Source organism: Phodopus roborovskii, unplaced genomic scaffold (genome assembly GCF_943737965.1).
Source record: "Phodopus roborovskii unplaced genomic scaffold, PHOROB, whole genome shotgun sequence".
Taxonomy (NCBI): domain Eukaryota; kingdom Metazoa; phylum Chordata; class Mammalia; order Rodentia; family Cricetidae; genus Phodopus; species Phodopus roborovskii.
In genome coordinates, this window is record NW_026125537.1 from 1,463,614 (window position 1) to 1,477,697 (window position 14,084).

Genomic DNA, 14,084 nt, shown 5'->3' on the forward strand with positions numbered 1-14,084 from the left:
TAATAAGGAAGCAAACTGTTGAGGGAGAAGGAAGATGGGAGAAGAACAGACTTGACTATGGGATTCTTGTGTCAATCTGGGTTTTTGCTGCTGTAATGAAATGCCTGAGGCTGGGTGCCTCATAAGGAAAGGAGGTTATTCAGCTCACAGCTATAGAGCTGAAAACTCAAACTACGTGGTGCTGTCTGCAGTGAGAAGCCCCTAGCTGCATCACTAGATGGTAAATGGCATCATTAAGGGGGTACAGGAGTGGGAGATTGTACAATAAGACAAGAAGCCAAAGATGGGAGGGTCCTGTCTCTCTCCTTTGTAACAGGTGACTGAGGTCCCCTGAGAATGGCCCCAGTTTCTTTAGGTGGCAGTGTTCACACCACAAGACAGTCACCACACCAGGCTTCTCCTTAATTTCCACCCTTTACATCACCCAACCCCAATTTGGAAGGCTGACCTTCAGTCCCCTGCACAACAGTGGTTTGTAGGACCTGTTTGTGTTTGACTCTGACCTCAGAGAGGATTCCCCAGTACACATCATCTGCCTGCCCATAGCAAGGTAAGTCTTAGAGCAGTGGTTCTTAACCTGTGAGTCAACCCACTTTGGGAGTTGCATAGCAGATGTTCAGAACATCAGAAATTCACATCACAATTCATAACAGTAGCAAAATTACAGTTATGATGAAGCAATGAAAACAATCTTATGGTTTTGGGGGTGGTCACCATAACATGAAGAACTGTATTAAAGGGACACAGTGTTAGGGAGGTTGAGAACCACAGCTCTAAAGAGTCTTGCCAATGATTCATACTTGTGTCCTGTTGCCCTTAACTGTCCAGACCTGAATGAATAGTCCTGTGTCTGTGGTCTCTTGCAATCTCTAGCTTAGCTCTCAGCTGCTGATGAGGAGGGAGAAATAGGACCCATTACAGGGTGCTGAGTATTGGAAGTCACCTGCTCCATCTGCTGAGACCAAAGAACATTTTCTTCTAAAGTCTTGTACAGAGTCCCTGTCCTCCGCAGCACCCTAACCAACGACAGATGACTCAAGTTCAAAAACCACATTTTTGCTTAGTACTCCTCCACTTGGATTGAGGGCTGCCAATCAAAGTGCAAACCAGTTAAAGTAATTCTCAAGGACTCATGGGAGGCAGGCGAACACACAGCTAGGTGTTCTGCTAAACCCACCCTGTATTTGAAAACACAAGCCTGGAGACAGGGAGAACTTTTTCTTACCCAGCTTTTCAAAGGCACAGTGTGGCTGTGAGGCTGAGACTATACTTGGAGTGATACTTTCCCCTGCCAATTAAGGAATGAGTCATGCTTTAAAAATAGGCTAAGTTGGGACTTCACTTAGACACACATGAAAACTCAAGCATCAGGAAAGGCATGTAGCTGTGAGAAGGTCAAGGATGCTCTTACAGGCAGAGCTGGGCTTCTCTGTGGGAGGGATTTGAGAGTGTTTTAACATATGATGAGTGGGTCATGGAGGCCTCATGGTGCCACATCCTAACAGAAAGACTGTTCAGTTTTCTCTGACTGGTCACATGGTTTGTCTCCTTCCTTCACTTCCTCTTCTCTCCTTACCTCTCTTTCCTTCCTTCCTCTCCTCTCCCTCCCTCCTCTCCCCTCCTATCTCCCTCCCTTCCTTCCTTCCTCCCTTCTACTACTGGGGATTGAAGCCAGACAGAGCCTTATATATGCTAAGCCATCATTTTCTCCATTTTCTCACTGAGCTCTTTTTACCAGCTCTTTTTTTTTTTTCTCTCTTTCACCCTTTTGTTTTTGAGACAGGGTCTCTTATATAGTTCAGGTTAGCCTTGAACTCGCTGTGTACCACAGGTTAACTTCAAACTCTCAATCTTCTCCAGTGCTGGGATTAGAGATGTGTGCTACCACATCCTGCAAAAGTTAGCTGTTTTAACTGAAAATACACCCATTCTTTTCTTACGTTTTAAGAAGGATCTATACATAGCTCATGGTGGCCTCAAAGTCTTGATCCTCCTGCCTCACCCTCTTAGTTGTTGGGACTATAAGCATGGGCCACCATTGTAATTTTTAACATGAAAATTTTAATGGTAGCTGTTAATTTTGGAATTATTTCTATACAGTTTCATGCACTAGCTATAATACAATGGGACATTGATATCTTCCTGTTCAGTTTCTAATCTTGTATTTATTGGATCTTCTTACTGGGGTGATGGGTCAAGTCTTTGTTATACTTGTAGACATTATTAAGTTTAATCTTTTTAGTGAATATAAAATGTCAGATAGAGTAGGTCAGATAAACCAAGATTCAGTGGATAGGGGGCTATGGTGTAATTCTTTTCTCTCACTGAAACATTCCTTCCAAAAGGCCAAGTAAGACTCAGGAACTGACTTTAATTTATAAGCTCAGAAAGTAAATGAAACTCAGAAGACTCAGGAACCTCCTGAAATTACAAGGTTGTAATTGGACCTCTTTCCAAGGTTCCATAATCACTAACAATTACAGGGGTAGAGGAGACTCTTCAGCCTGCCCTACTCTAGCTTTTTTTTTTTTTTTAACAACCAAGTCCATTTAAATGAAAACAAACATTTATAGACAATATTTGGGAATTTGGGTGTCGTTCTTTCCAAACTACTTCCTGCTGGTAAGGGGCGCTGTCATGGGGGATTCTATGAAGACGCAGAAATCCTGGCTGTAGTCTGCAAGGCTGCTTTGTCCAGCTGTTTTGAATGTAGGATCACCTGGTACTCTGTTTCAGGCAGTCTGGCTTAATCAAACCACATTAGTCTGGAAGGAATCCACAGCTTTTCATTTTCTGTGGAAACAAAAATAGAAATCCTTTTCCCCAATAACTTGTCCTTGAACTTAAATTTTGGAGTCAGAGCATTTTTTTTTAATTTATTATTTTACATGTCGATCCCAGTTCCCTCTCCATCCTTCCCTCCCTTCCTCTCTCCCTCCCTTCCTTTTACCCTCTCTGCCCTCTCATATGCACCCTAACCACACTCCCCTCCCATCCCCCCACCCCAATTCCATATGTAGGGGAGTGCCATCCAGTTGGGGTCATGTAGATCTGACAGGTCATGTGAAGTAGGGACTAGGGCTTCTCTCCTGTCTCTAGATTAAGGCAGTTATCCCTCCATGGTGGATGTGTTCGCAAAGTCCTTTTGTGCACCAGGGATACATCCTGGCTCCACTGTCTGAGGTCACTTAGACTGTTCAGTCCTTCTGGCTGAGACCCATATTCAGGGGGGCCTGAGTCAGTCCCATGCTAGCTTCCCAGCTATCAGTCTGGGGGCCCGTTAGCTCCTCCTTGCTCAGGTAAGCTGTCTCTATGTGTTTCTGCTGCCTGGTCTTGTCCTCTCCATCTGGGTTCTAGTTTGACTCAGTGTTTATGTATGGGTGATTGTTCCTGTTTCCAACAGGCATTAGATGAGGGCTCCATGGATAAGTTAATTGTTGATCTCACTATCCGGGAAGGGCATTTATGGTAGCCTTTCCACGGAAGCTCAAATTGTTAGTTGGCGGCAGTCTTGTAGTTCTCTAGACTTTTCTTTGTGTTCAATTTTATCTTCAAACCAATATTGGCTCCTCTTTTATGCTCTCTCTCTCTCTCTCTCTCTCTCTCTCTCTCTCTCTCTCTCTCTCTTTCCTGTCTTCTATTCCTAACCAGGCTCAATCTTCCTGGCCACACGTGTTTTCCTTTCTTCTCCCTCGTTTTCTCCTACTTCTCTCTCCATTCGCTGCCCCCCCACGTCCCCTGTGCTCTGGGGGACTTGTCCCTTCCCCCTTCTGTGAGGGACTTTATATGAATCTCTTAGAATACACCTTGTATCCTACTTCCTCTGGTGGTGTGAATTATAGGCTGGTGATCCTTTGATCTAGGTCTAAAATCCATATATGAGTGAGTACATACTATGTTCCCCTTTTTGTGACTGGGTTACCTCATTCAGGATGGTTTCTTCAAGTGCCATCCACTTGCCTGCGAATTTCAATATACCATTATTTTTTTCTGCAGAGTAGTATTCCATTGTGTAGATGTGCCACATCTTCATTATCCATTCTTCAATTGAGGGGCATCTAGGTTGCTTCCAAGTTCTCGCTATTACAAATAGTGCTGCTATGAACATAGTTAAACAGATGTCTTTGTTGCATGGATATGGATCCTTTGGGTATATGCCTAAGAGGGGGATTGCCAGGTCCTGTGGTAAACTGATTCCCATTTTCCTGAGGAACCGCCATACTGATCTCCAAAATGGCTGTATGAGTTTGCACTCCCACCACCAGTGGAGGAGTGTTCCCCTTTCTCCACATTCTCTCCAACATGAGTCATCATTGGTGTTTCTAATTTTAGCCATTCTGGCAGGAGTAAGATGATATCTCAAAGTTGTTTTGATTTGCATTTCCCTGATAGCTAAGGCTGTGGAGCACTTTCTTAAGTGTCTTTCAGCCTTTTTGATTTCCTCTACTGAGAATTCTTTCTTCAGTTCTGTACCCCATTTTTAAATAGGGTTATTTGGTGTTTTGTTGACTAATTTCTTGAGTTCTTTGTATATTTTGGAGAGTAGCCCTTTGTCGGATATAGGATTGGTGAAAATCTTTTCCCAGTCTGTGGGCTGCTGTTTGGTCTTGTCGACTGTGTCCTTTGCCTTACAGAAGCTTCTAAGTTTGAAGAGGTCCCGTTTATTAATTGTTTCTCTCAGTGTCTGTGCTACTGGAGTTATGTTCAGGAAGCGGTCTCCTTTACCAATTTGTTCAAGGGTACCTCCTACTGTCTCTTCTAAGAGGTTCAATGTGGCAGGATTGATGTTGAGGTCTTTGATCCATTTGGACTTGAGTTTTGTGCATGGCAACAGACATGGGTCTATCTGCAATCTTCTACACACCCTCATCCAATTGCACCAGCACCATTTGTTGAAGATGCTGTCCTTGCCCCATTGTATAATTTTAGCTGTTTTGTCGAAAATCAGGTGTTCATAGGTGTGTGGGTTAATATCAGGATTTTCAATTCGATTCCATTGGTCTACCTGTCTATTTTTGTGCCAATACCAGGCTGTTTTCAGAACTATAGCTCTGTAGTAGAGCTTAAAGTCAGGAATGGTGATGCCTCCTGAAGTTCTTTTATTGTACAGGTTTGTTTTGGCTATCCTGGGCCTTTGTTTTTCCATATAAAGTTGATTATTATCCTTTCAAGGTCAGTGAAGAATTGTGGTGGGATTTTAATGTGGATTGCATTGAATCTGTAGATTGCTTTTGGCAAGATTGCCATTTTTACTATGTTTATCCTACCTATCCAAGAGCATGGGAGATCTTTCCATTTTCTGGTATCTTCTTTAATTTCTTTCTTCAGAGCCACAAAGTTCTTATCATATAGGTCTTTTACTTGTTTGGTAAGCCTTACTCTAAGATACTTTATGTTGCTTGTGGCTATTGTAAAGGGTGATGTTTCTCTGATTTCTTTCTCTGTCTCTTTGTCGTCTGAAAAAAGTAGGGCTACTGATTTTTTTGAGTTTATCTTGTATCCTGCTAGTTTGCTGAAGGTGTTTATCAGCTGTAGGAGTTCAATGTTAGAGTTTATTGGGTCGCTTATGTAAACTATCATATCATCTGCAAATAGAGACAGTTTTACTTCTTCCTTTCCAATTTGTATCTCCTTGATCTCCTTTTGTTGTCTTATAGTTTTAGCTAGAACTTCCAGTACGATATTGAAGAGCTATGGAGAGAGAGGGCAGCCTTGTCTTGTTCCTGATTTTAGAGGAATTGGCTTAAGTTTCTCTCCATTCAGTTTGATGTTGGCAGTTGGTTTGCTGTATATTGCTCTTATTATGTTTAGGTATGTTCCTGTTATCCCTGATCTCTCCAAGACCTTTATCATGAAAGGTGTTGAATTTTTTCGAAGGCTTTTTCAGCATCTAGGGAGATAATCATATGGTTTTTCTTTTTCAGTTTGTTTATATGGTGGATCACGTTGATAGATTTTTGTATGTTAAACCATCCCTGCATTCCAGGGATGAAGCCTACTTGGTCATGGTGGGTGATTTCTCTGATGTATTCTTGAATTCGGTGCCAGTATTTTATTTTATTTTATTTTATTTTATTTGCATCAATATTCATCAGGGATATTGGTCTGTAGTTTTCTTTCTTAGTTGTGTCTTTGTGAGGCTTGGGTACCAAGGTTATTGTGGCCACATAAAAAGAGTTTGGCAATGAACCTTCTGTTTCTATTTTGTGGAAGAGTTTGAGGAGTAGTGGTATTAGTTCTTCCTTGAATGTCTGGTAGAATTCTGCACCGAATCCATCTGGCCCTGGACTTTTTTTGGTTTTCGATGACTGCTTCTATTTCATTGCAGGTTATAGGTCTATTTAAGTTGTTTATCTGTTCTTGATTTAATTTTGGTAAGTGATAGTTATCCAGAAATTTGTTCATTTCCTTTGAATTTTCAATTCTTGTGGAATACAGATTTTCAAAGTATGACCTGAAAATTGTCTGGATTTCCTCTGTGTCCATTGTTATGTTTCCCTTTTCATTTCTGATTTTGTTAATTTGCATGTTTTCTCTCTGCTTTTTCGTTAACTTGGATAAAGGTTTGTCTATCTTGTTGATTTTATCAAAAAAACAACTCTTTGTTGCATTGATTTTTTGTATTGTTTTCCTGGTTTCTATTTTTGTTGATTTCAGCCCTTAAGTTGATTATTTCCTGGTGTCTACTCCTACTGGGTGAGTTCGCTTCTCTCTGTTCTAAGGCTATCAGTTGCGCTGTTAATTCTCTTATTTGACTATCCTCTGTTTTCTTCATATGGGCACTTAGCGCAATGAACTTCCCTCACAGCACTGCTTTCAAGGTGTCCCATAAGTTTGGGTATGTTGTGTCTTCATTCTCGTTGAATATTAGAAAGTCCTTAATTTCTTTCTTTATTTCTTCTTCGACCCAGGTGTGGTGCAATTGCACATTGTTCAATTTCCATGAGTTTGCAGGTTTTCTGCTATTTGTGTTGTTGTTGAATTCCAGTTTTAAAGCATGGTGGTCTGATAAGATACAGGGGACTATTCCTATTCTCTTGTATCTGTTGAGGTTTGTTATGCTACCTAGTATGTGGTCGATTTTAGAGAAGGTTCCATGTGGAGCAGAGAAGAAGGTATATTCTTATGTGTTTGGATGGAATGTTCTATTAATCTGTTAGTCCCAGTTGAGACATAACTTCTGTTAGTTCTTTTGTTTCTTTGTTGAGTTTCTGATTTGTGGTCCTGTCTAGTGTTGAGAGTGGTGTATTGAAGTCTCCCACTATAAGTGTGTGAGGTTTTATATGAGCTTTGAGTTTTAGTAGCATTTCTTTTACAAATGTGGGTACCTTTGTATTAGGGGCATAGATGTTCAGAACTGAGACTTTGTGTTGATGGATTTCTCCTGTGATGAATACGAAATGACACTCTTTATCTCTTTTGATTAACTTTGGTTTGAAGTCTAACTTGTTAGATATTAGGATAGCCATACCTGCTTGCTTCTTGGGTCCATTTGATTAGAAGATCTTTTCCCAACCCTTTACCCTGAGGTAATGTCTACCTTTGAAGCTTAGATGTGTTTCTTGTATGCAACAGAAGGATGGATTCTGTCTTCGTATCCATTCTGTTAGCCTGTGTCTTTTTATAGGTGAGTTAAGACCATTAATGTTGAGGGTGAGTAAGGACCATTGATTGTTGATGCTTGTTTGATTTAGGTTTGTTGTTTGCAGTGGTATTTTGAATATATTTGTTCTGCTTTACCCTCGGTTTCTGGTGTAGTTGGATTATCTGTTGCCTACATTTTTGTGGGCATAGTTATCTTCCTTGGGTTGGAGTTTTCCTTCCAATACTTTCTGTAGGGCTGGATTTGTAGATACGTATTGGGAAAATCTGGTTTTGTCATTAAATATCTTGTTTTCTCCATCTATAGTGATTGAGAGTTTTGCTGGATATAGTAGCCTAGGCTGGCATTCATGTTCTCTTAATACTTGTAGAACATGTATCCAGGACCAGTCAGGTGTAATTTTGATAGGTCTGCCTTTATATGTTACCTATCCTTTTTCCTTCGCTGCTTTTAATATTCTATCTTTATTCTGTATGCTAGGTGTTTTGATTATTATGTTAGGGGTCTTTTTTCTTTGGTCCAGCCTATTTGGGGTTTGGTATGCTTCTTATACTTTCATGGGCATGTTCTTCAGATTTGGAAAGTTTTCCTCAATGATTTTGTTGAATATATTTTTGGCATCTTTGAGCTGGGCTTCCTCACCTTCCTCTATGCCTATTATTCTTAGGTTTGGCCTTTTCACATTGTCCCACATTTCCTGGATGTTTTGTGTTAAGGATTTGTTGGATTTATTATTTTCTTTGGTCGATGAATCTATTTTTTCTAGTTTATCTTCTGCACCTGAGATTCTCTCTTCAATCACTTGAATTCTGTTGGTTATGCTTGCGTCTGCAGTTCCCGAGTTTTTGCCCAGTTTTTCTATTTCCAGCATTCCTTCGGTTTGTGTTACCTTTATTTTCTCTATTTCAGTTTTCAAGTCTTGAACCGTTTCCTTCACCTGCTTAATTATTTTTTTCTTGGTTTTCTGTACTTTCTTTACTTTCCTTAAGGAATTTGTTCATTTCTTCCACTTTTTTGTTTGTTTTTTCCTCCATTTCTTTAAGGGATTTCTCACATCTTCTTTAAGGGTTTCTATCATTTTTATGATGGTAATTTTTCCTTCTGCTTCTTCTGCTTTGTTGTTGTGTTCTGTTTTAGTTGGTATAGATTCCCTAGATTCTGGTGGTGTCATGCTTGTCTTTCTGTTGTTAGGTGTTTTCTTGTATTGCCGTCTTCCCATAGCTTCTTCCAGTAGGTGTTGGTGGGGTCTCCCCCTCTCTCTATGGTACTCCCTCAGTGGGCTTATGTCGGTCAGAGATTCAATATCTGTAGCTCTGGGTGGTCGAAGCTCTGTAGGAGATCTCTTCACGATAGGGACCCAGGGATGGGGTCAGGACTGAGGATCCAGTAGAAGATGCCTCTAGCCAATGGCTCCAGCCAATGGCTGGCGGAACAGGACAAAGGCTGAGCTGTAACTTGGGAAGTTTTTGCAGGATAGTTGGATCTCACTGGAATCTGTAAATCTCTAGCTGAGGCCTCTTTCTTTAGCAGAGGCCCTGCTTTGGGGGTCAGGGATCTTGCTGGTGGGAACTCAGAGTCCCTACTCTAGCTTTTATGAGTTCAAATTTTTGTAAATTATACAGTAAGGTAAAACACAGGGAAACCTCTTCGACCATAGCCTTGTAAAGACTTCAGCAAGGGAGGGGCCCTACAGGTTCTAGATGAAATTTACTTCTATTGATAGGACAAGAAAAGTGATTCTGGCAAGGGAAATCCAGTTGCTATTCTAATTTTCTCATATACATTATAATGCTTATTGTTGCCTTTCCCTAATGCATACCTTAAAACTTGAAAATTTTATTTTAATGTTTAATGTTTAAGTTTTCCACAAGGAATAATAGCAATTCCTAACAGCAATCTTTGAACTCTCCGGAAAGAAGATGGGGCCCCACATCATCATTTCCACTTGACTCAACCTGATGCATCTGGACTACAAACATCACCCTAAAACCAGTTTGAGACTGTTTTGCTCAAGACAACTCATGACTAACTAGCTGTAATAGTGCACCTTCTTATTACACCCTGGCCAGAGTTTCAAATAGAACTACAGTCAAGCATTTTCTGCCACACATTGACTAGCTACATATGTCACGGCCAGTTCTGTTGAGAAATTTGGTTGCTAAAAATTTTCTTCCTACAGGATCCCATGGAGCAATCACAGTCCCATTTTAGCAGGAAGCAATCTTAAGATAATGACGTCCCCTTTTCCTACTCTTGGAATTTGGGGATAATATTCATCTTCTTTGGGTTGGTTTTAGTTACTTAGGGTTGGGTATGGAAGGTGATGCTTAAACTTGGGTTTATCTTTTAGACAGGAATAGGGTATGGTTGGGAAAGGTATGGTTTAGATGGGATGTAGGTAGATTAGCCTATCTTCTCATGAATTATTTAGTAAGAGTGAGATAATAGTATTATACAGCTTACATTGTTATATATTCTTATTTGTGGTAAACTATGTAAAATTAATTTTATATTCCCTTTCCGGAAGAATTGTATATTATATTTTGTCATATTGTGTGAAATCTTTCCATTTATGATGTTTTATTCACATTATTCTTACCACATTCTATGTATATATATTTTTTCTTGTATCCAAGACATTTTGTATATTGATACATTTGGGGATATTTATCTTGCTGTCCTTTATAGTTCTACCTCTTGTCTAGACATTTCTACTCTACCTCTATTTTAGGGATTTACATGTATATATATGTACATAGTTATATTGTTTAGGTATTTATCCCTGCTTTACTCAAGGAACTTTTAATCAGTTTTTTTTTAGCTAAGTTCCTGAGTATTACAGATTATCTTCACCCATGTTTCCTTTGACTATGAAATTAGTCAGACATAGATGCTTAATCTTCAATCATTTCATAGACATGCAGAACATGGCATTTAAATGTTTTAATATTAGTACTCCATTGACATGAGACACTGTTGCTCCTGACAGCACCGCACACTTTCCCGAAAATATGTTGAACACTGTTGTTTCTCCTTCTGGAGTTCATTTTCACTTCAGCTAATGGCCTCTTGGGCAAAGAAAAGCCCCCACCTCGACCACTGATTTGGACATGCAGGCCTATGTGCTTGCAGGAGACAAACATAGAAGACTGCTGAACCCTGCCAAGTCAGGGTAAGACAACCCTTCTACCTCCCTGCTTTGTTGTGGTCTGTCAGGTACTCTAGGCCTTAGCCAAAACTGGCTGTACCAACTTTGCTGTGAGACCTTGGACGACTGTCCAGGTAGCCTGCTGTTTCTGTCCTTGCTGCCCCTTTTGGAAGTTGTCCATCCGCACTTCCTGCCTACCCTAGTATTATTATTTTCCTTCTCAGGTCTTTGATGAGGTTGAAGATTAAATTATCACAACTATTATTCTCTCTTCCTAGTTAGATATATTAGGTACTAGACTTAAGCTTTCCAGATTAGGACAACTCTATTGTAAATCCCCATTTCAACTTCACCCTAGGACTAGATAGTTAGGTCTTAAGTTTGTATGTTCTCGATTTTCCTTTCCTTTTCTTTTCTTTTCTTTCTTTTTTTTTTTTTTTAACAGACTTAATTCACTTTATTTTTCTGTATAAAACCCTTATGTGGTGACCACTGCTGGAGCCTGGGTCCTCTGAACAGAGACTCTGGTATGGGCTTTCACAAGATGGTCAGTGAATTCCTGATAAGGAGACTTGGTGAACACAGTCTCTTTTCAGAGGCCAGGGGTCAGGTGGCTGTAGGTCTTAGAGATGGCATCAAAGGTGGCCTTGGCAAAGTTGCCCCTGGCTGATGTGTAGCAGTCATCAATACCAACATCTTGGGCACAGGAGCAGAGACGATGCCAGTGCCTCTGGGGGGCAGGGATTAGATGCACCAACACAGAGCCACAGCGGCCTGTCACTTTGCATGGAACAGTGTGGGGCTTGCCAATCTTGTTCCTCCAGTAGCCTCTCCTCACAGGGACAATGGAAAGCTTGGCCAAGATGATGGCCCCTCGGATAGCTGTGGCTACCTCCTTGGAGCACTTAACACCAAGACCAACATGGCCGTTGTAGTCCCCAATAGCGACAAAAGCCTTGAACCTGGTCTGCTGGCCAGCCCTTGTCTGTTTCTGTACTGGCATGATCTTTAGAACCTCATCCTTAAGAGGTGCCCCCAAGAAAAAGTCAATAATCTCGGATTCCTTAATGGGCAAAGAGAAAAGGTAGATCTCCTCCAGGGACTTGATCTTCGTGTCCTTAACCAGGCGGCCCAGCTTGGTGACAGGGACCCACTCCTTGTCTTCGGCTTTACCTCCACGAGCCCCACGGCCTCGACCACGGCCACGGCCTCGACCACGACCCCTGAGACTGCTGCCTGCTGAAGCCTCCACCGCAGAAGCTGCCATGGCCTCCTAATCCTGGGCCCCTGGGCCCTCCCGCTGCACTCGTCATCTGCCATTTGGTGATTTCCCGAAGTAGAAGAAGCTGATTTTCCTTTTCTTAGAGCACATTTGCTATTCACTGTTTTGTATATAGTTTTGTATCAAGCCCAAATCTTTTCTTTAGACTAAAAGGGGAATTGTAGCACGCCCATGGGTGGTGGAGACAGGGCCGGACATGACCTGGGGGTACTAAGGCTGAGGAGGGGGCTCTGGAGAGCTCTTTTGCTTCCAGCACAGGGACAAGAGCACTTCCAGAGGCATCCTTGGGACCAGGAACCTGCTAGTGTTCATCTGTCTATGTTGTGAGTTATTTCTCCCTGAATAAAATCTATTCGGCCTACTTGTTTCTCCTGATCCTTATTAAACATCAATAAAAGGTGCTTACTACTAAGCCTTATGACTTGAGTTTGATGCCCTAGAAACCACATGGTCTTACAAATGGTCCCAGGGTGGGGGTGGGGGATCTTTGTGTGTCAGGGGAAGCCTGGTAAACAGAATGAAGGGAGCAGAGCTTTGAAGATTGTAGGGCAACAGCTGTCTATCGGTCAAGATGGAAGAATTCCAGCATGTAGTAACTCAAAGAACCATAGCAATGAGTTCTAGGTGAGCATATGGTATCTCTCACACATAGTGCAGAAACCAATCCAAATATTTTTGTGCATCATTATCAATATGAACTGATTAAACACACTACCTAAAGGTTGGTACTCAGATGCATTTTTAAAACCTTGTGAAAAGTGATGTTATTTCCAGGAAGCAATCTGAAACAGCAATACTGAGAGAAGAAATAATATAAACTAGATGAACACTGCTGTTGGGTAGCAGTAAAAGTGGGAAATATTAATCTACCTTTTTAGAAATCAATAGATTAAACAGGAAACAGAAGAAAAAAATAGATGAAATCCTTAAATAGCCTGCTTACCAAGTTCCCAGAAAGATTTGCAAGTGGACCTTTGCATGTATAGTGAGACCACAGTCACAAAAACTGGGACAGACAAAAATGGGGACACCAAGGAAGATGGCCTTCTAAAAGCAGTGCACCAAAGGGAGAAACTAATGGAAAATTATTTGATTTCTTAAAAACAAAAACATAAACTTGTAAATAAAAATTGATAATATGTTTTCAATGCATGGATTAAGGATAAAATCCTTACATTTCCCCAAGTATTCATTTATAACGGAGAGGTGACAAATGGTTAAACTTGGGATGTAGCTAAAGCAGGATCTAGAGGGAGATTTATAATTAGACAGGCTTACTAGAAGACAGTTGAAGACTGTGAATACACTGCACCCTGATGTTGAGCTCTAGAAATCAGAACTAAGAGAAGCAACCACAAAGATAAAAGCAGAAATCAGAGCAAAAAGCTACCTCAAAAAAAAAAAAAATCAACTTGAGCTGGGCATTGGTGGTGAATGCCTTTAATCCAAGCACTCCGGAGGCAGAGACAGGTGGATCTCTGTAAGTTTGAGGCCATCCTGGTCTACAGAACGAGTTCCAGGATAGGCTCCATAGCAATACAGAGAAACTCTGTCTTGTAAAACAAGCAAACAAACAAATTAATGTGACTGAAATAACTAAAAGTTGGTGTGTGTGTGCAATATAGACATGTGATTTGTGTGGATGTTAGAAGTTCACAATGGGAGTCTTCCTCTGTCATTTTCTACCTTACTGTTGGAGACAACGGTGCTCACTGACCCTGGAGCTTACTGATTGGTCAGACTGGCTGGCCAGTCGGCCTCAGGAGTCTTTCTGTCTGTCCCCAGCTGCACTGTGGAAACAGCTATAATTCTATGTCTAGCTTTTTTGCAGGTGCTGGTGCCAGAATCTAGGAAACTTTCTGGATACATCTCACCCACTCCTAGGGTTTCTCCTTGTGGATCTTTATCACAAGTGGCTTTGATGATGTATGTGTTGTATGTATTTTGTTTCTCCATTAGGCTTAGCTGTGCTTAGAATTCAAGAATTCCCCTCCACTGAAAATTACTATGTACTCTAGACTGCCTGCAAGTTGAAGTGGCAGTTTGCCTCC